The sequence below is a fragment of the Pithys albifrons genome, chromosome 17 (assembly GCF_047495875.1).
Source record: "Pithys albifrons albifrons isolate INPA30051 chromosome 17, PitAlb_v1, whole genome shotgun sequence".
Lineage (NCBI taxonomy): Eukaryota > Metazoa > Chordata > Aves > Passeriformes > Thamnophilidae > Pithys > Pithys albifrons.
The window spans coordinates 3,096,318-3,117,064 of record NC_092474.1 but is presented as its reverse complement, the minus strand read 5'-3'; the positions used below and the strand labels follow the sequence as shown (position 1 = coordinate 3,117,064).

At 43.6% G+C, this 20,747-nt stretch overlaps 1 long non-coding RNA gene across 1 annotated transcript; it reads left to right on the top strand.

Moving 5' to 3' along the window:
• Positions 1 to 883: 883 nt before the first annotated feature.
• LOC139680059 (uncharacterized) lies at positions 884 to 15,592 on the top strand. Its single transcript, XR_011699293.1, has 3 exons — positions 884 to 955; positions 9,451 to 9,503; positions 10,209 to 15,592. It is a non-coding gene; the product is annotated as an uncharacterized lncRNA (long non-coding RNA).
• The last annotated feature ends 5,155 nt before the right edge of the window (positions 15,593 to 20,747 follow it).

The following is a 20,747-nucleotide window of genomic DNA, read 5'->3' as shown; positions in this document are numbered from 1 at the left end:
TCTGGGCTTTGCAGAGAAGGAGAATGATTTGGCACCTCCCAGCCCACCTCCAGCCATGGAAACTGGAAACTGTATGTACTCAGTTCCTTGCAATGGTTCCATACACCAAGGGGCTTAAAAAGGCCCTGTATCACCTGCCTGGATTGCCAGAATCTTGTTTCTGCTGAGAAGTGCACGAGGTTGGTACAACAGGGAGTTAAAAAACATGGAGCACTTCAGCTGGAATAGCCAGGAGGAAGGAAGGCACTGTGGCAGCTCTGTTGTCAGCAACTGGTTTTACTTTTATCACATTTCTCAGTTTTGTGAAAACATTATAATGTGAGATTGCTTTGCTTTAAATTTAGTCAAATACAACCATTCTGGCAACTCTTTAGCTGTAGGTACTTCAACTTGTTTCATGTGCACGTGTGTAACAAACCAGAAAGACTTGGAATATTAATATTGCATCTCCAAAGCACTTTGGAATAGACTTTGTCCAAAATGTGCTACTAGCCAGTCTTTCCTCCATGTCTTGGGAGTTCCACATAATAGTTTAGAAGATATGAAAAAAAGAATTAACATTATGAGTTGATCCAATAGAATGTTATTCTATGTTTGTTCATGCAGAGTAGCCTCTCAAAACAACAATGGCAATGACAGAAAGACAGGGCAGTAGGAGCTGCTCAAGCAGTATCAGGTTTTTTCTTTATTTTTCTTCATTTTTTCTTCCTTTATTAGAGACAATTAAAATTATATTCTTCATTTTTAAATGGGACAATAAATGATAGCATTTAGAATTAATGCTTTCCTGGATTTAAGGCAATGTATTATGTTTTGTGAAGGTATTTTATTGAGAAATCCTGTCTAATTTAATTTCTACTTAATTCAGTTGCATTTATCATCTATTCCTCTTCTCCCATCCCTATCCAGCAAGTAAATTATATGAAGCAAAGAAGTAAAAGACCTGTGGATTGAGGTTAGTAAACTGCTAAAGCATCTTCTTTACTAATTTTCCTTTTGCTTCATGATCTGAAAGCATGAAATGCAGCATTGCACTGATCTAACATTGTTAATTTAAAAATATTAACTTGACAGTAACATTATGAAAATTTGTTTGAAATTCTGATAAATGCAGCTCTTAAAAGTTGAAAGCTCACTGTTGGTTTTTTCCTGGTTGTGATTTAAATACAAACATGTTCTGAATATCTTGGTTTTGCTTTTAGACAGATCCTTTCAGCACCAAGAGCGTAGTTCTGGGGAGTATTATATACAAAAGGAAGGGCTTTATTGGAGCATTTGGTTGGAAACTAAAACCTGCCTGCACACTAATGAGGTTTCACTCTCTCTGGTGGCAGCTGGTGTGGTATTGCTGTTGTTACTCTGTTTGAACCATGGAAGGATTCTTGATAAATCTTGATGCAAAGCATGTCTTTGCTTTTTGCCTTAATTTTCCCTGCTCTGGATTACACAGGAGGTGAATATACCCTGCTGCATTTTGTGTAATCTTAAAGCAAGTCATGACTATTTATAACAAATCCACTTTTACCTTTCAGTGAACTTGAAACTTCCATGGTATTAATTTAATATCTTTAATTTGAATAAAGATGATAATCTCTTGGCAACAATTAATCCTGAACATGTAGCATGACAAACATTATAGAAAGCTCTGCCAGACCATTTTAAAAGTGATGGTTATAATCTGCCATCTCTGGCTCACTGCCACGCTCTCCTCAGGAGATGTGCTATGACTTGTTTTTTCTGATAAGGACAAAATGGCTCCACATGCAATGGATATGTGCTGACAAACTCATTTTTCTCTTCAGGCTGAATATTAAACTGATGATCTCGACTTAGGAAGTGGGATGACTCCTTGTTGATGTTTGACAGTGTCATAGACACAGCTGCCTGCCTGGCTAAGAGAAATCCCAGTATATAAGACTGGAGAAGGGCAGGTGCCACTTGCCTAGACAGTGTGCAGTGGCAGATATGATACCTTACTGCAGTGAGACTGGTGTTATTTGGTGATCTCAGATTTTTCTTGTCCTGCTTTCTGTAAAATAAATTCTAAGAATGTATTTTTCCAGGGAAAAGTCCCATACATACTCATATTTCCTTCATTAAAAAGTCAGAGGATTTGGTGTTTCTCATTAAAATGCAATCTCTAAAGATATGTATCTGCAATATTATTTATTAGCATACAGCAGCTGTGGTGATTGTGGCACTCTGTTAAATTACTGTTCCAGCTTGTTATAAAAGCTTTATTCCTCCAGAAATGCTGAAGCTTGAAAAAAAATACCTTATCAAGAGACAGGTCAGAGGGTTTGGCATCACAAGAAAGGAAACAAAATCTGTTATCTTCTCAAAGTCTAATAGTCTAATTCATTTTCTTAAGAAAAATTAATTTCATAACAACTGATGAAAAGATGAGCCTTGAGTAGAGTGAGAGATGATATTTCAGCCTTAAGCTATTGAGACAATCGAAAGCACATTGTCCTCAGGACTTTGTCCTGGCTTATGGACAGTGAAGGTTATAAATCACCAAGTGAAATAATTAAGAGATTTTTATCAAAATCATAAATTGCTTTAAAATAGTAGGGAGGTGGCTCAAGCCTGTGTTACAATGGCATTATTGCAGTCCTTTTTCAGTGAGCTGTCTCTGCTGCAAAAGAAGTTATGACCTTGACCTTACCTAGAAACCTCCTCCCAGTAGATACTCAACACAGTGAAAAGACAGCTTCTCCAGAGGTGTATTTGTTGCTGGAAACCTCTTAATTCCCTTCAATTCTTACAGTAAAATACACGGGGTTTAAGTGTAATAGTGTGATAATGACAGAGAATAAAGGTTTTTTAGATTGCCCCAATCTATTGTTTTATATTCCCAGGACAAAACATTTAATGTATTTGCATAATAAGAAGTCACCAGTTTACTCAGTTGAATCATGAATTGTGAAAGCCTGTGAGTTTGTAAGTTAATAGTTTTCCCAGAATTGCCATTGCAGAGAACAGACGATCATTATCCTTTTGTGTCCCTTATCTGTTTGGGCTCACACTGTCCCTGTGAGTTGTGCTGCCTTTAATCAGTGGGGAGATATTTGCAGCTCAGCTGTGTTCTCTCTGTCGGGGCCCTGAATGCAGTAATAGACCTTAATGGTCCTGACCAGCCTTCTGTGGGACCTTCACCCACTGATCCCAGCTGCTGTTCCTGGCCCTACCCTGCTCCCTGGGCTTGGTGGGGCTTGTGCTCAGGCTGCTGAGGTCCCTGCCCTGCCATCTGCATTCCTGTGCTGAGCTCCCAGCTCCCACCCTTCAGCAAGCAGTGCCACCTCATGCTCTCTGGCTCTTCTTGTTGCTGAAGTCTAATTCACTGGCTGTTTTCATTGTCCAGACTGAGTCTGGAGTCTCCATGCCTAGAGCCAGTCAAAACCTGACTGCCCACAGACCTGGACACCCTGCTCCAGCTCATCTTGCTTTGGGCTAAGGGCTTGGACACAATGATCTCCAGAGGTCTCTGCCAACTGTAACTACTCTGTGGTTCCTGTTTGCAAACACCCCGAGAACTGCCCGTCTTAATCAGGATGGACATGACTCAGTTTGCCTCCCTTTGCATATTCTAGGTCAAGCATCCCCTGTGTTTCTGGACTAACTTTGCAGAGATATATTAAGTCCAAAGGTGAATGCTCTATGTATTACCACAATAGGAAACAGAAATTGTCTGAAAAAAGACAGTAAACTAAGGTAGCTTTTATTGAACTCCTTTCCCTTCATAAAATATACATTTAAAATATGATAATGTCCTATGTAATCTGGGAAGTCTCTTAGCTGAACACTGTCAGCTTCGTGATCCAATTAAAACACTCCCTGAACACATCCCATTGCCAAAAACCTCTTATGCTTTAAACCTTTGTACATCACGTAACAATTTGTCTTCAGTTGCATCTTCTGTTTGTACTTCTTGAATGGGTATAAGCTTGCTTGATGTTTTTTAATCAGGAAATGGTATAAATTGACAGCCTCAAGCTGTCATTGCACACAGAAACACTGAGACGTGTATCTATTAATTCTGCAGAAGGAGCACGTTAAATTCCCGCTGTTCATAATCTCCCGTTGGAACCAATATGGGCTAATGACTTTAATGGTATCGCACTTGGCAAAAATTAAACACATCTTTCATCCTTTCCTAAAGCTATTTCTATTTTAAAGCATTGTAGATAAGTAGACAAAGTGGACAAAGAGTGATATTATATGTTGAATTTAAGAGAATACTGTAAAAATGAGTGAGCTATGCTGGCAAATCTGATGGCGCTTGTCCAGTGTTTCTTCACTGGCAAAGAGACATTCACTCAGTTCTGACAACCTAATGATTTTGATGACACCGTGATAGTTTTTTGAGCTTGGGCGCAATAAGTGGTGTTGAAAAGCTGTTGTTCTCATACTGTGACAGGAAAAATTTGCTGGAGTTTAAGGCCAGTGCAACTTTGCCAACAAATGAAGTCTTCTATCTTCAGAGGCAGAAGCAATTCTGTGTTTCCTGCCCAGGATAATGACTACTTTACATGGAGCTGTGGATAACAGGCAGTGTGCAATCAGACTTGCTTTACAGAAATGGTTGAACTGCTGGCCTTCAGAGTCATTGAACTTGCTTCCACTTTTTGAAAATCTTCCCAGCCCAAGGCAGAGGTTATGATTTAGAAAATCCAGAGGGATATGCTTTCTGTAACATCTAAGCAGGTAGGTCCTTTTCTGTGGAGGGCAAATCGGTTGAATGCCATTTTGTAAGCAGGGGTTTGGTTTAATTGCCTGTATCTCTATTTGAAGCAAGAAGCAGTTTACTCTCGCTACGGGTAAGTGGGTGACACCTCACAGAGAGACAGAAATAGAAGCAGCTATTGAGGACAAGCATGGGTGAGGGACCTCTGCTCTCTGGACTGGCAGCTTGCCATGAGGCAGAGGAGTACTAAGATTCCCCAGCTGCCCAGTTGCAATTTGCGCTCTTGCTACTTCAGAGTGCTGAAATGTCTGAAAGTTAGAGTTTGTATCTTGCTAACCTCTCATTATTTTCTTGTGACAGTGCAGAAGGGCAGTAATGTGATGGTCTTATTCAAACCACAAGCAAACACAAGATACCAACTATTGTAGAAAAAAAGACTATTCTTTGCCCTTATGCCTTAAGAATATGCATACAGTAAATATTACTGTTTATCCTTAAAGAAGTTATGTAGTGGAAAATCTCCTTCATGAGTGGCCTGTCTGCATGAGAAGAGAGAACAGAATATATTCTAAACATCATCTGAAGTCGTGCACAGATAAAAATGGCAAGAACAGATTCAAAATGGGTGTTACAGATTGCATATGGAGACTTTTTCAGGTTCAGGCAAAAATAGCTTAGATCCCACCATTCAGGAAGTCAGACCCTAGGTAAAATTCAACAAGTAGAGTGATGTCCAGTTCCAGCTACAGTTCAGCATTATTCCACTAATGGGCTTTTTTTAATATTGTAGAAACAAGGTTGGTACCTGGCAATAGAGGACATAATTCTGTATTTCCTGATATTTGGCTCAAACTTACTGATGTGCTTTCTCATTTGGGAGGGAAGAAGGGGGAATAGCATTATGATTCAATGTGTTCACAGATTTGAGAACCAAGTTGTAAGAAAATAACAGCTTGGTGCTTTAGCTCCTTTGCCAGTGGTCTGTAGCTGTGCCTGAAGGTAGTGCACTTGGCTGCTGTTTTTCATGGTTTGAAGATCCATCTTCCCATTTCACCTTACTGGAGATCTCAGGAGTATCTTGTGAAGTCTTAAAAAAGCAAGACATTTGGGCAGCCATCAATTGATTTGATCCTCTCAGGGAAATACATTCTTGGCCCCTTAAAAGGCTGGTGGCCAAATATCTCCAGACAATCTCTAATTTGTTGTTCTGTTTGTGTGTGGATCTCTGCTGGATGAAAGCAGCTGGTTCCCAAGAGTTTCCAAGTACTTTTTTTCTTGTATGTGCCTTCTGCTGAGCTAGTGACTCACTGATGACTGGTCCAGCTTGTTTCATTTGAAGTAGCACCCCGTGCTGAATTTTTGTGTTTTTCTAATGATGAGTAGTACCTCAAAGCTCAGTTCTAACTCTGAACTTGACAGCCCATTCAAAATGCATTTTTTCAAGGTCTCTCATCATCTCAACACTGGAACTTTCAAAACCAAAGTTTTACAGCTTTTAGCCCTTTGCTGGTAATGAGTTTTACACCTTAATAGAAGCTTCAGCAAAGTAGGATCTATGTGCAATTTCTCTTAAGTCAGTGAAGAGTCTGATTTCGTTCAGTCATTGTCAGCAGTACAAAAGCAGCTTCTCAAGTCTTGTATAAATGAACTGTTACCTTAAGAAACAGCTTCCCCTTATGTGTACTTATATAGTTACTTTTCTACCCATATCACATAGTTTGAGTTCAGCCTTGTTCACTCTGTTATAAAAGCTTTTGATACACCATAGCCTGCACAGAAATTAGCAGTGGGCAAATTTTGCAGAACCTCCCAGAAAATGCCTGGTCTTTGCAGAATGGGCTATGTCTAAAAAGCTTTCCAAATCCTCCTGTTGTTCATACCACAGAGGCAGGACTGTGAATGATCTGCCAAGAAAAATGACATGCCAATCACACTTCTTTTTCTCCACCTTCTTAGAGGGGTATTTCAGTGATCAGTAGCTGAACTCTCTGAAAAGCATTCCAGATGACCACTCGCTGTGTCAAATGATGCTGTGTTATGTGGAGAGGAACAGAGCTGTAATTTGAGTTGCATATATGGGTTTGTTAGGCTTGACTTCAGACAATGGCAGGAGAAGAGGGGAGTGTTGCACATTTACCAGTCAAAGCAGTATGAAAATAAAGGTTAAGAAGTGCCCACTGGGGACAGGGCCACTCACTGCCCTCCCACGGGGCCAGGGAGGAGGAAAAGGGGCATTGTACAAGCTCTTGCCTCTGTTTGCTGCACTGCTCAAGCACTTCTGCTGGGTCACACTGGCACTGAGCTCTTACATGACTGATGGGACAAATAACTTCAAGACTGCTTTGAGAAAGGAGTGCTGACAACCAAAAGATTCATGAGACTTTAATTCTTTCAAGAGAGGAAGGAGAGATACGGGTTAAATCTTAAAGTACTCAGGCCTGGTTCAAACGTGTGACTGTAACCACAGCTACCTGGAACCCTGGTTTTATGAAGAGAATGAAACACTGACATTGCAAGGTAAAAATGTTCCTTTCTAAAAAGTCAGCAGCCTGTAAATGCAGAAGAAGTGAGCCCTATGAACAGCAAATCAAAATGAGTGGGTTTTATTCTGCCAACTGTTGATGTCCTGAAATAACAAGGAAAAATGCTGTAAACAGTGCTGTATTGAAACACTGAATCACCAAATCTAACTCCTCTTAATTGGACTGTCTGGAGGATGAGCCTCTGCAGTGTCTAGAAGTGCCCATGAAAACTCAAAATGGAGAAAAGAAATACATTAAAGCAGCTAATTTGTAGCATGGTGCCAGTCTGCCCTTTCCATTCTCCCTATCAACAGAAATCATAACAAGCTAATTCCTCACTATAAAATGTGCTTTGTTATTTTGACATGTGAAGCTGTTGGCACCCTGCATGGAATGGGGAACAGGGAGAGGGGCTGGTGCTGTTAGGGAAAATAATCATCTCATTCCCTTGGAGCAGCACTGAAAGTTCTGCAGAAATGCTCACCCTTACCACAGAGAGAGCAAAAGCTCTTACAGCAAAAGCAGAGAGATTTGCCTTTTCTATTTAGTATTTTAAATTATATTGCATAGAGTTTTAGTAACAAAACTTGGTGAGACAGAGGGAGCTCCAAATTTCAGAATCTTTTGTTATCTTTATTGACCCATGTTCACAGCAAAAATGCAGGAGCTGTATTGGACAGGGACACAGGCTCACACCAGCTACCCAAGGACTGGAGAATCCTGCAAGTGCTTCTTCCTGCTGCTGCAGGCTGTCCTGCCTTGTTGGCTCACAGTAAACCACCAGTAAAGGCACAAAGAAGGGTTGTTTGAAGGTGTTCTGTTGCTTCTGTGTTGGCTGCTACAAAATTTAAAAGGATTTCAGGCTTTGAGTTAAAGCCAAAAGAAAAATAGCGACGCAATCCTTCCACAACCAAAATATAACCTGGATCCCCAGCTGCACACAGCTCTGCTGTCCTCAGTTGCTGCAGGTCAGAGAGATCTGCAAGTGTCTTTAAAAGTCTGTGTCACAGCTTAAATTTCCATTTATATTCATTACAATTTTTATCTGGGCACAATTTAGCCTAGCATTGTAAATGTTATTAGCTGCTAGCTTTAACTGTCAGGATTTGTACAAAAATGTTGCTGTTTTCCTAATTAAAGTCTTTCCAAGTGCACAGCATCAAGCCTTGGGCACTTCTGCTAATTGCACTGAGCATTCTACCTGTTACTTTCTTTGGGTAAATATTATCAAAAGGCTCTGAGAATTAACAACTATTCATGAAATGTGCTTGTCATCTGTCACTATCCTCTCAGTCTGCATGTTTCCAGACCAAGATGCTCAAGTGTTACTCCCTGTAACAGAATATTAACATGCCAAGCAAGGCAACTAAAAGGGAGAAAAATGAAGGTAAAGATTTTGGTGCTCTAGAAGTAAGGCAGAGCCTTGGTATGGTCAGAGCACTGGACTGGCACTGGGTGGGAGTGCATCCAGATCTCAGCTCAGTCTGCTTATGTGATGGTGTATAGATTGCTTTGGTTCTATGTAAGAAAAATTGAGGTAATTTTAGTTCTTTGCTTTGTTCAGTGGTGTGGAACCATGGGCTTAAGGGCAGTGTGTTGTTTCTGAGACCTTTGAGCATAGCTCAGAGGTGACAAGAAAGAAAAGCTTAAACTGAGCCCAAGAGGGAGAGCAGAATGTGATGCTCAGGGGTAATGGATGGTTGCAGATTGCTGCTCTTGACTCTGAGCCTGTATATTGGTTTTACTGTGCAATGAGGCTAAAATCTGCTGGAGACCACACTGTAATGCAGGTAGCAATCCTAAACTGAGGTGTCTGTAGCCCTGTTCTGTGAGCACAACAGTCTGTGTGCTCAGTGTTTGAAGAAAACGTACTTGCTGTAGTGCAAAGATGGACTGAGCTTTCCTAGTCCCAGAGATGCTGTATGAGATTCCTTAAAATTTTTAAACTGTGTTTTTCCCCTTTTCTTGAACTTAGAGCTTATTCAGTTTTCATCTGCATCCCACCATTAAAATTGGCTTTGGAGTTAATTTTAAATAGATTAAATCCTTGACTGTTGAAATCTGAATAGTAAATGCACATAATCTAGTATAGCAGTTTTCTTTGGCTCTGCATCTTAAATACCTTCACATAGATAAGGAAATAGTTTGTCCTTTTGTTTAAAGAAAACAAGCTCAGTGATGATGTATGAAGAAACCTTTCCTGCCTGGTTCCTTCTGATGTGTGTGCCTTCTTTCCAGCAGCAAGAGTCCTGAAGGCTTCCTTGACTGATGGGTTCATTCAGGACATCTCGGAGGTAGGTAGGGGAGATAACTATTGACTTAACAGATGATGGTGGTTGATGTGAACCAAAAAGATGAATGCATAGCTAAAAGTGACATCTCAGATCTTGAAACATGATGTTTTCTGGGCTGTAAGTAGTGTCTATTTAATACCAAAAAAAAAAAATGAAGCTGAACCTTAGTAATCATTCTTTCTTCAGCAGCCATCGGTCTGTGCTGGGATATTTTTATAATCCTACCTATTGATCTTCTGAAGAGCTGTTGTGTTTGAAATAATTATTTCAAAGAAAGATGGAAATAAAAGCAAGATCATCTTTACACAGGAGCTTTTTTCATCACCTAAATATATTCATTGTAGAAACATCTCCCTCAAAAGAGGTGAAGATCCTTCCCAGCATCCCAGGCTGCTGTTTTTCTGCTCCATCTGCCAGAAGTTTTGCAGCTGGCACAATTCATTAATTCTGTTCAATCTGTGTTCTCTCAAACCAGCAATGAATTTGATAATCAGAGTGCTGGATTTTAAACATACAGTTTTCTTTTTACTCTGAGCTACTCACTGGGTTAATGTGCAACACAGCAGCTTTTTCCATGACTTTCTCTGGAGAGACACAGCAGCATATGGATGTTGTGATGGAATCTCATCTTGGTAGGAAACTGGTTAGTGGAGCTTGTTGGAATCTGGCACAGTGTTTAAGCCATTATTATTAACATCAGTACAGTATCTCTGCTTGTTCTCCAAGCTACAGGGCCACCAGGAAAGTCAGCATGAGCAACAATACCCTGGTTTTGCAGAATCTTGAGTCTTGAGAAGCCTGTGTAACAGCCAGAGAGCCAATACTGGGAGGGACTGACCCAAAACAGTGATAGAAGGAGATGGTGCTGCACTTGAGACACTTGGTGAGCAGTGAATTTGAGTGACTTGGCTCTGTTCTTGGCTGCTTGGCTTGAATTTTGTTGCTCAAATAGCACTAAGAAGGGACCAATTCTATCAACTTCTTGAAGGGAAAACCCTACACTTCCCGAGATGGCCCAGGGCATCAGAGCAGACTGGGAAAGCGACTGAGAGGAGGGAAGAATTTGTAACAGGGAACACAGACAGGGGTGCAGGGATGAGGAAAAGTTACAGGGACAGTGGGAGTGATCAGTAATAGGGAAACCTGAGAAGTCCAAAGAGAGGAAAGCAAATGCCAGGGCAAAGCCTGTATAAACTTGCATAGCTGTAAGTGTGGGTAGGTATAAACAGGGAAATACAGGCACTTATGACCACTTCCATAGCACTTTATGCCATTGTTACAATCTTCAAAAGCATTCTGCCTACCTGTTCTTACTCTTTTGAAAATTACCGTTTTCTGGCAAAAGCTCCTTATACATAATTCATGTAAGTACAGGATTCTGTGCTTGTTTTACTCTTGCACATTTTCCTGGAGTACTCCAGGGAGATCTATTTATCAGGTCCAAAGCAAAGCTTTGTTTTTCCCTCTCCTCCTTGACTAAAAGCTCTCAGTAGGTGCTGGTGTTCAGAACCTGACATGCTTGGGCCCCTGTACTGCCACGTTCCTGTCAGCTCTCAGTGAGTGACAAACGGCTGCCGCCTTCATCTCTGCACGTGTGTGCTATTAACAGCTGATTCAGTGACCCCTGCATCTTCTTTCAGTGTCTCTCTGTACAATTGAGGCAATACACACAATTTTTCTGGGAGAGATAACAGATGGGAGACTGAATGGGGAAATCCACCCACTCCTTTGACTACCCTCTGCTAATGTTGCTGTAGCTGCTGAACTGAGAGCTGTTGAACTGAATGCAGTGTGCTGGGACAGGAGCCTGATTCCAAGATCTTCAGCAAACCAGGGCTTCCCCCAGGGCAGCGTGCCTGGGTGTGCAATGGGGACTGCAAAGATGCACCTGTTGGTGCCCGGCCATGCTGCTGCCTTTGTATCATCCTTCTGCTCTCCTGGGCCCCATCCTCACTTGCTCACAACACCGTGGACTCCCCAGGGAAGCAGTTTTGAGTGTGGTCAAAGTGAAGGGAAATCTTTGTCTCAGTTCACTTGCAGACATCTCAGGATCCTTGCCTTACACAGAAAGCCAACAGGGTGCCTTATCCACAGTGCTCCACACAACCCTGATCCATCCTCCACATTGTGCCCTGCACTACTGCAGAAGGAGCCTGCTATGCACAGGAATTTTTATCATATTAATTTTCCCTGTGTCCTCTTCACATGCTCTCATTATTTTGCATGCAATATGGAAAAACAAAGAGGTTCCTTTAAATAATTATATTCTTTCTTCTGCTAAACATAGATTAGCTTTTTCAGATGGTTATTATTAAAAGTAATACTAATTTATACTGCTAATGGCGGGTTTACTGTTACTCATGCTACTCTTACTGTCAGTATAGTTAAAAACTGACTCTGTGTTAGTTCAGAAGCCATCCTGACCAAGTTCAGTCTGCAGCCAGCAGGTGCCATTCTGCTGCCTTCATTGGCATTTCAGCAATACTTCAGCAGCCAGTTAAAGCTGTTGGTGATGGCCTTGTTCCTACAGAACCAGGGGAGGATTCAGGAAATCTGGATTCAGTCCTGAGGTTCCACATCAACACATTTCCTAAGTACCTTGGGCAAAGGGACCTCTTTGACCTGTCCCTCTTTGCAAAAAGGTGAGTTGGGACTCCTGTCCCATGGCCTCAGCTCAAAGGACTGAGGTGGGTTGACCCTGGCCAGTAGCAGAGTGAATTCTTTCTGTTGCTGGGTGTTGAGCTGCGTAGCCTGTTTCCACTTTAAAATCATACATAAGTAATTAAATCTACCCAAGGAAACCCTAATTCATACAAGCTCACTGAATAATTGTTACATTCCTTTAAAATTAGCTAGATTGGAGCATTTTCTGTTCAGCCTTTGCCAATACCCTCTGGAAGTGGTAGCGACCTGTTTTGCTGAAGACGAGGACCCCTGAGACAGGTAAAACATGACCTTTGTGCTGCTGGGGCATGTCCTCTCACCTCAACGCTGGCAGTATCTGCACAGGACAGAAGGGAGCTGGGGATGGAATATGAGAAGTTTTTGATCTTATAATTGACTTCTTTTTCCTCCCCTCCCCCTGTGTGCTGAAACACCTGTAAAAGTGCTTTACCTTCTGCTAAAAATAAATACAGCAGCAGTCTCTAACACCCAATTATCTCAGACTGGGAGGAACAGTTGTGATTAAGGTTTAACGCAGCCTTCAAACAGGCAGTCTGAAAATATGTCCAAACTGCAAGCCTTGGCAGATGTAGGGTAGAAGGGAATGTGGATGACAGTCATTGACTGGAGAGGTGCAGATGGCAGATAAAAACCAGGGATGTGGGAAGAGCAAAGCCTGTGAAGTAGCTGTTGATGGAACAAGAAAAGTGGGAAACTGTGCTTGAGTGGAGATGTTTGGAGGAGTGGTCCAAGGCCACCAGCGCTTGGAGAACTGGCACGGTTGGCTGTGAGAGCACGCTTGCCTTCTCTTGTGAAGAGAGAGCAGGGAACAGGGTGGCTTGAAAGCTGTTTGATGAAGAAAATTCAGTTTTTCAAATGTGTTTTTGTCTTCTCTAGAACAAAACCAAAACCTTTCTTGCAGTTCCTCTGCTGTGCTCTCCTGGCTGCACCAGAGCTGGGCTGGACTCTATCCTGGGACGGGGCGCTGTGCTGTGCCTGCCAGGGCTGTGTCCCATAGTGAAGCTCTGGGGCTTGAGCTACTTGGTGTAATTAATATACATTTGATCAGGGAAAGTGTGGCAATGTCTTGGTGGTAAACATTTTCATCTGACAGGCAATAAACCTACCCTGAGCAGAGCTGGGGGTACTAAACCTCCATATCCTCTGTTACTGCCATCCCAGCCCACAATAACCCCCATGGACAGTCTGCCAAGGCAGAAAAGGCTTGGTTTTGTCAAAAATGCCCCAGGCAGCCCTTGCAGCACTGCAACAGAAGTGTCTTTGGTGCCTCCACACTGTGTGCTGGGCCCTGAACCCAAACATGGGCTTTTCCTTAGCTGCTCTGCATGCCCACTTTCTAACAGGCCTTCCCACAAAGTGCCCTGAAACCCCGAGTTCTGTCTGAATCCAAGAGCTGAGAACTCTAGGAAGTTAGTATTATTTACTCCCCAGAAATCCCACTGCTCTCTCAGTGCCAGTTTGCACTGGTTTAAGCCTTCTCCAAATGACTCTCTGATTCTGGCTGAGCAGGCAGAAAGACAAAACCAGTGCCTCTCTCTCCATGCTTGCAGTGACCTGGCACACCTGGCACGTTCCTGGCTGCTGGAGGCAATCTGAGCAGCTCAAGGGCCTGTTAGTGACACTTCCTTTTCTTGTGAAGGAAATGACACCTGACTCTTTCTCAGGAACAGAACGCCCTCCAGAACTCAAGGGATTTACTACAATTGCCAGGAGGCTTTCATGAGCACTGGAATATTCAGAGAATGGAAGCCAGGTGGCTGCCATCCCGGCTCTTGCTCCCCACTGACATCCATCACAACACACATGTTGAGGTGCAGAGGGAGACACAGAGTGAGGGCAGGGAGGGAGCAAAGCTCCCAGCTCCTTTTCTGCAGGTATTTTCCAGTAGAAGCATTTGTGTTTCCTTTTGTATTACGAGATTTCAGATGTGTAGGAGAGACTTCAGTAAGGGATGGCGATGCTTTTAGGGGACTCTGCTGCTTGTGCCAGCAGTCAGAGCTGAGTTAAGGGACTTGACATGGTGAGGGGACAAGGACACTGAGCCAATGTGCAATCTAGCAGTATGTGAGGGCAGAGATGGGGGACTTTGGTGGTGCCTAATGGACTGTCCTTCAGAAATGCAGTGTTTGCCTCTGGGAATGATGCACTCGCCCGGCTGAGCTGGGATTGCTTGAAGTGAATTAGGCTGTATAATTTCAGGTTGCCTTTGAGTCAAAAGAAAGTTTTTGGAGATTTGTTGTTTATTTATTGATGTGTTTTCTTTTTCTTCAGAGAAAGGAAATCTGCAAGAGGGAAAAAAACCACTTTCCATCTTGTCTGTAAAAAGTGCCTCAGGATTTTTATGAATTCTTTGTTACAGATTGCCAGTAAAGTTAATTGGAAGACTGGACAATAACCCAGATTATTTTTTTGCTTTACATGAATTCTTGCCTGTGCTTTGCCTAAGAGCACTCAGTGCCTGTGATATTGAATGTGTCCATGTGCAGAATGAAAATGGATTGCTGCTGGAAAGTTTAGGATAAAAAAAAGGCAACAAAAACCAACCTGGAGTTGCTCAAAATAATTTTTGCATTATACCTCCTTGGCTTAAGGCTGACAGCACCTCAGATGAACAAAAACGACAACACAGCCCTCTTCTCTCTGATAAAGCAAATTGGAGCAGTAAGTGAAGAGAAGCTTTTGTTGTGCCCTCAGCCCTGGCTGGCATTGAACGTGCCCAATGTTTTGTGCTTTCCTTTTGCTAATTGGGGTGGCCTTTTCCTGGTGCTGGAGATCTGTTCCACACCAGCAACAGGCAGCCCTGGGGCCTTTCAGACCCTCCCATGCCTGTTTGTGTCTGCATCTCCTCACAGCGGAGCAGTAAATTTATGAAACACCTCTGCTGGGAGACCACTGGCTTTTCTTTTGGTCTGGCTCTCACAGCAGTGGAGGAAGCAATGATCCATGCTGAGAACAAACAGGAGGGAACAGGTTTCAACATGCTTTACTGCACGGGAATGACAGTGGCATGGAGCTATTATCACTCACTGAGGGGCACGGGGGCTGACTCCGCGGAGAGCGCCACTAAGGTGAAACCTGCTCCGTTATTTTCAATAAGAGATGTGCAGAGAATAAACAGGTCAGTGTCTTCAGCATGATCAGCAAAACGGTGCTGAATTAACTACTGTGTAATGCTCTGCTTTATTTACAGCAGCTCTGGATGTGTGCACGTGTAACAGATGTCCCCATGTTTAACAAGTGTCCCACCTGCAGCGGGACCGCTGGCCCTGACCTGCTCACGCTGCGGCTTGAGAACAGCAGGGACGGCAGTAAATCGGCGTCACTCCTCGGGCTCCTTTCTTGGCTCAGCCCAAGGCTTGTGCAATTCATGTCATCATTTGTCAAACAGCTTCCACACCAATAAACCAGAGCAAAAATAACTCCTGTCTCCTGCCTGCTGCCTGATTAAGGTTTTTAGGCTCAGGATGCTCTCTTAGTAGCTGTGTTCTGTATCCCCAACGGGATGGTCCGGTCTCAGTTGAGCCCTTTCACAACTGTTTTTATACCAGTGAACACGATCACAGCCAGGTTCTTTCCAGGCTGGATGCTACCATTATATCCCAGTCACATTCATGAATGGCAGCCAAGGTTCCCTGCCTGGTAAAGAAAATATATCGCGGCAAGTTTTATGGCTTACTGAGACTACAGATAGAATGCAGGGTGGAAAGTCTTTCTTAAGGCACATACATTTTCATCAAAGTGCACTGCATTTTAAAATAAAAATGTTATCCATTTTCTGTATGTGCTGGAAAGCACAGAGAAACACAGAATCATAAAATATGCTGAGTTGGAAGGACCCACTAGGATCATTGAGTCCAGCTCCTGGCCCTGCTCAGGACACCCCAAGAATCACACCATGTGCCTGAGAGTGTTCTCCAAATACTTCTTGAACTTAGACAGGCTTGGTGCTGTGACCACTTCCCTGGGGAGCCTGCTCCAGAGGCTTCACCTTGCAGAGAGGGTGTTTCCTAGCACAAGGGACTCTTTCTCATCTGCTGCTGTGAGTGTCGCTGCGTGGGCTCACAGCTCACTGACTCTGATCTGCAGCCAGACCCTGCTAATGTGCCCAGCACACCCCGAGGTGCTCCTGCTCCCTGCCTACAGCAGCAATGCTCTTGGCAGGTCCTGGGTGGGAGCCTGGCACCCCTCTGGGAAAACACATTTAGAGTGAGAGGGAAAAGAGGAACATGACACATGGAGGTGGAGGGCTCTACCACAGTCCAGTGGCCACAGGGTTAATGCTCAGCTGCTTTTTGTCTTGCATGAAATACCCGAGAGATGGGGAGTTGAAGGAACCGAGTGGTGACTGAGTGAGTGTGTGGTACTGGCATAGTGAAGTCAGTCATGTCAGTGGTTTTTGAGCACGACTGGAGCTGTCAGAGAAGGAGGAGGAATCTGGGTCTGGTTCTGCTCCTCAAGACACTGCCCTGAGCTCTGCACTGATGTGCAGAGGGAGAAAGAGCCAGTGGGATTGGCACAGCCTGGCAGCACAACACCTTTAGAGCATGGGGTCACTACTGCCCAGTGACTTGAAAGCCTTGTGGTGGGGAGTGAACCGACCTGGATCCTGCACAGTCTTGGAGAGAGCAGATACCAGAATCCTCTGTTACAGATCTGCTCCTTTACCACTGGGCTCATGGATCTGAGACAGCTTGGCCTGGCCTGGACATGCTATGTGAGCTGAAGTGCCTCATTTGACATTAGCACAGTTGGGTTTTGGAATAACTTCTGCCTGGCCTTTATCATCCACCTGCTGGTTGCTGATATTCACCTCCCTTAGACCCAAGTGAGGTGCAAGAGCCTTGTAATCCATTTCTCTCAGCACATTAGTGTAAAGCCTCATGAATCTCTATTAAATTTGAGAGAGAACATGAAGATAGTTTGCAGCTGCCTTGTTGATTTTATATTTCCTCTCATTGCAGTGCCTTGCCATGAAGCTGAGAATTAAATGGCTAATAAGGCATCTGCTCCAAGCAGGAGTCTCAAGATTGTGACAAAAACAGCTTACATCAGGGTTTGGGTTGTTGGTTTTTCTTGCCATCATATAATCATGTTATTAAAATCTTTAGGGATACCTGATTAGAGGTAGTGACTTCCAAAGGCAGCTTAGCTGGCAGAGCAGATAAGTGGGAGGTATCTCCTGGTCTCGGCTGGGTGCTGCAGCTCTGCCTGGGAGGTGGCTGGAGCTGTGGGACTGTGGAGGAACAGGTGCCCAGCTGGCTGCTGCCCTCTGCAGAACCTGTGATGGATAGGCTGAAACCTCTGAAGAAATGGACTCTGAAAGAAACACAAGAGAGCTCCATTTTGGGGTGGCAGCTGGAAAAGGCATTAAAACACCTCCCAGACTCCATCCAGAAGAGCAGTGCCCAAAGGGAAAGGAACCATCTCTGGAAGCAGGAGCCAGGCAATGACTGGGCCAAGGTCAGATTTTCTCACTGCCAAACAGTGGATCTGGAAAGGGCAGTGCTCCTGTGGCATATCACATATATCCTGCAAGGACCCCAGAGCTCTGCATATGCATGAGGAGGAGGATGGGGCTAACCCAGAGCTGAGGACAGAGAGACTTGTTGGCTAAATGGAGATGATGGGGTTGCCTGAGTGCCTGTGCATGGGGGCATGAGTGAGATGGGTCTGTCTCAGGAGAAGAGCTCAACAGGCATCTTGGAGGACAGAAAATGCACTGTGTTGAACTGGGTGCATATAATTATACAATTTTTTCTTTAAAAGGAATATATTGTCAAGCCTGTCATTTTCATGTTAACTTGAACTCCAAGTTCATACTAATTCAATTAATTAAAGCTACCTCTTGATGGAATGAGTTTTGTCCATTGTGACTCAGGCCTTTGTTGCTGTGATTAGCAATTCTCGAAGATAAATTAAATTTTCAGATGTACTGGGCATTGCTTCCGTTGTTTCCAGTTAGAAGGTGTTGCTGATTGCAGGGATCACAAAGTCACTGAGACTGCTACAGTGATGGGCCTAGGAAAAATAAAATCTTATTAATGAAATACTGAATGTTTTCATTATATAGTTAGGGGAGGTTGGGGGCTGGTTTTTTTCCTTGTTTTTTTTTATTAATGGAAATTTGTGGTAGGCCAGTAACCCACCTTCCTAAAGGTGAGGTGCAGGTTCTGATGCACTGAATGGCCATTACAGGCCAAGTGGAGCTTGGCCCGTGGCTTCCAGAAATGGGGACACTTTGGCTTTCCATGTTAAAAAAACACACGAGCAGTGGAACAAGGATCATCCTATGTGTGAAACAGAGCTGACTGTGCATCGTGGGTGTCTTTGCACAAAAACCTGTCTGCTGGGGACTTCTGACCTTGGCTGTTCCTTCTGGTGTTCAGTTCTTTCTTCCCAGTGTCTCAGCTGTGGTACCCAGTGCAGAGATGTCCCTGCAGCTCCTGCTGCTGCGAAGGACTTGCAGACCAAAGTACTTCACGGTCATTCCAGTGATTAAACCTTCATTAAAGTTCACCTTTACCATCTTCAGCTCCTACATTTTCCAGTACAGTTATAATTAACTTTTAAATGAAGACTTATCTCTAATAAGCAACTGTGTTTGCTGGGTCTTTGACTGCATTGAAATCAAATTGAAGCATATGGACATTTTTATTCTTTGCTTTCCCACCTCCTCAGGCTTAACGGGCAGGCTCATCTCAAGTGTAATGTCACCAGTTTCAGGGATTAATTAGCCCCACATTTTGTGGTATAGTTAAAATGCCATTAAAGAAAAACCTGCAAGAGATTTTCTGCTCTGCTCTAAACCTCTAGTGCTGTGTGAATGAGAGAGACACGTTTGTAGCAGCAAAGACAATTTTGACAGGTCCTGATGGATTGGTGTGATTTGGCACTTCTTTTGGTTGTTTTTTTTCTTCCCTGCAGATGAAATTCACTGTTAAAATTGGAATTTGCTGTGTTAGAAATCATTCCAATGCACAACCTTAGCCCCTGCTTTTGAATTTCTCACATAAACACCAAGAAGAGGAGACTGCTCGTGACTGATTTTGTGGAGGGCTTGCCTGCCTTCTGGCTCCTGCAGAAGGGGTCAATCCCTTCTGTTCTGTAGGTTCCTGCTCCTCCTTCTCCCCTCCAGTAGTTGCCACAGATGCCTTCAGGCTGATTTAGGTGCTGTCAGGCCTTGGGTGGACTGTACAGATACATTTTACCCCTATAAAACTCTCAGGATGCAAAGAACAATGTGCTTTCTTCTTCCAGCTAGTCAAACAGCCCTGCCCCTGCTTGCTGCAGGCTGAAACTCTTCCTCTGGGGTTTTTCCCCATCTCCTTGGAAATGGAGAGCTACTACAGCTTACAGGATTGTTTCCAGGATGTAAGGCATTGTAGGATCATTTCCAGGCCACTTCAGAGCAGGAGCTTCAGGTGAGTTTGTCTGACCAAGGCATCAGCACCAGACTGAGATTTCCTGCGTGCAGGGCTGGTCCTCCCTCATGTCCACTTCAGACAGTCCTACTGCAACCTGACCCTCAAATTTGCTTATGCAAATCATCCTTTGTATAACTAATGGCTGTTTATTGATGCTAACCTGTCCAAAATAAATCATTGCTTATTAAAACCCCATTGTCTTCTCCTGACCTTGGATTTATTCTTGAAGTCTAACTTAAAAGAAAAGGATGTTATGTTGAAAGAGTCCCTGAGTGACTGTTGCCTTGGCTCATTATTTTCCAAGTGTCTACAAAAGGTTTTCCCAGTGAGCTGACCATACTGTGCAAGCTGCTTTTGCTGGATTTTTACTCTGGATCTCCCAGTTTTAACCATGTGAACATTCCTCTGCTGCACCACACCAGTGGTTGCCTGTCTCTCAGTCAAGAGTCTTCATGCCACAGTTGTGTCCCTGGTGATGGAGGCAGGTCCCACATGTCCAAGACAAGGATTCACTTCACTTCCATTTTAAACATCTAATTCTACCTTCAACAAGGCTGGTCTTCATCCTTTCCCCTTTGCTCCCATCAAGTTTGTGTTAAGCACCTTTCACGTCTTGTCCCTTTTGGTTTTAACATGCTCAGATTAACAATGACCATGTTCAGTGAGTAGGAAAGAAAATATATATTCCACTTGACTTTGCTAGTGTTGTTCAGGTCAATGGGAAGAAATTTTTCTGGTGATAAAGAGAAAGGCCATTTAAAAATAAAGCTATGACAGCCTGTGCTGATAACTCATGAACTGAAAGGATGAGTTCATTTGGGGAATGTTACCCCCCCTCCTAAAGACTTCACTGTTTCTAGTCACAGCAGGTACATGTTTGGGCCCAGCAACTCTCAAAGAGCAGGGTGATGTTGATGCCCAAGATAAAGAGTGATGGAGAGGCTGGTGGCTGGTCAGGCTCAACAGCTCAGGAGAACCCAGTTCCCAGCTCTGCTGCCAAACCCTGGGCTGATACCTCAGTGTGGAGGAGTCTTTCTTGTGGTCTGCATGCAATGGCCCCAGGCAGGGAGTACCAGACTCAGGAGAATACAGAGGCTCCCACAGCTGACTCTGTGGTGTGGGCAGTCAAGCCATG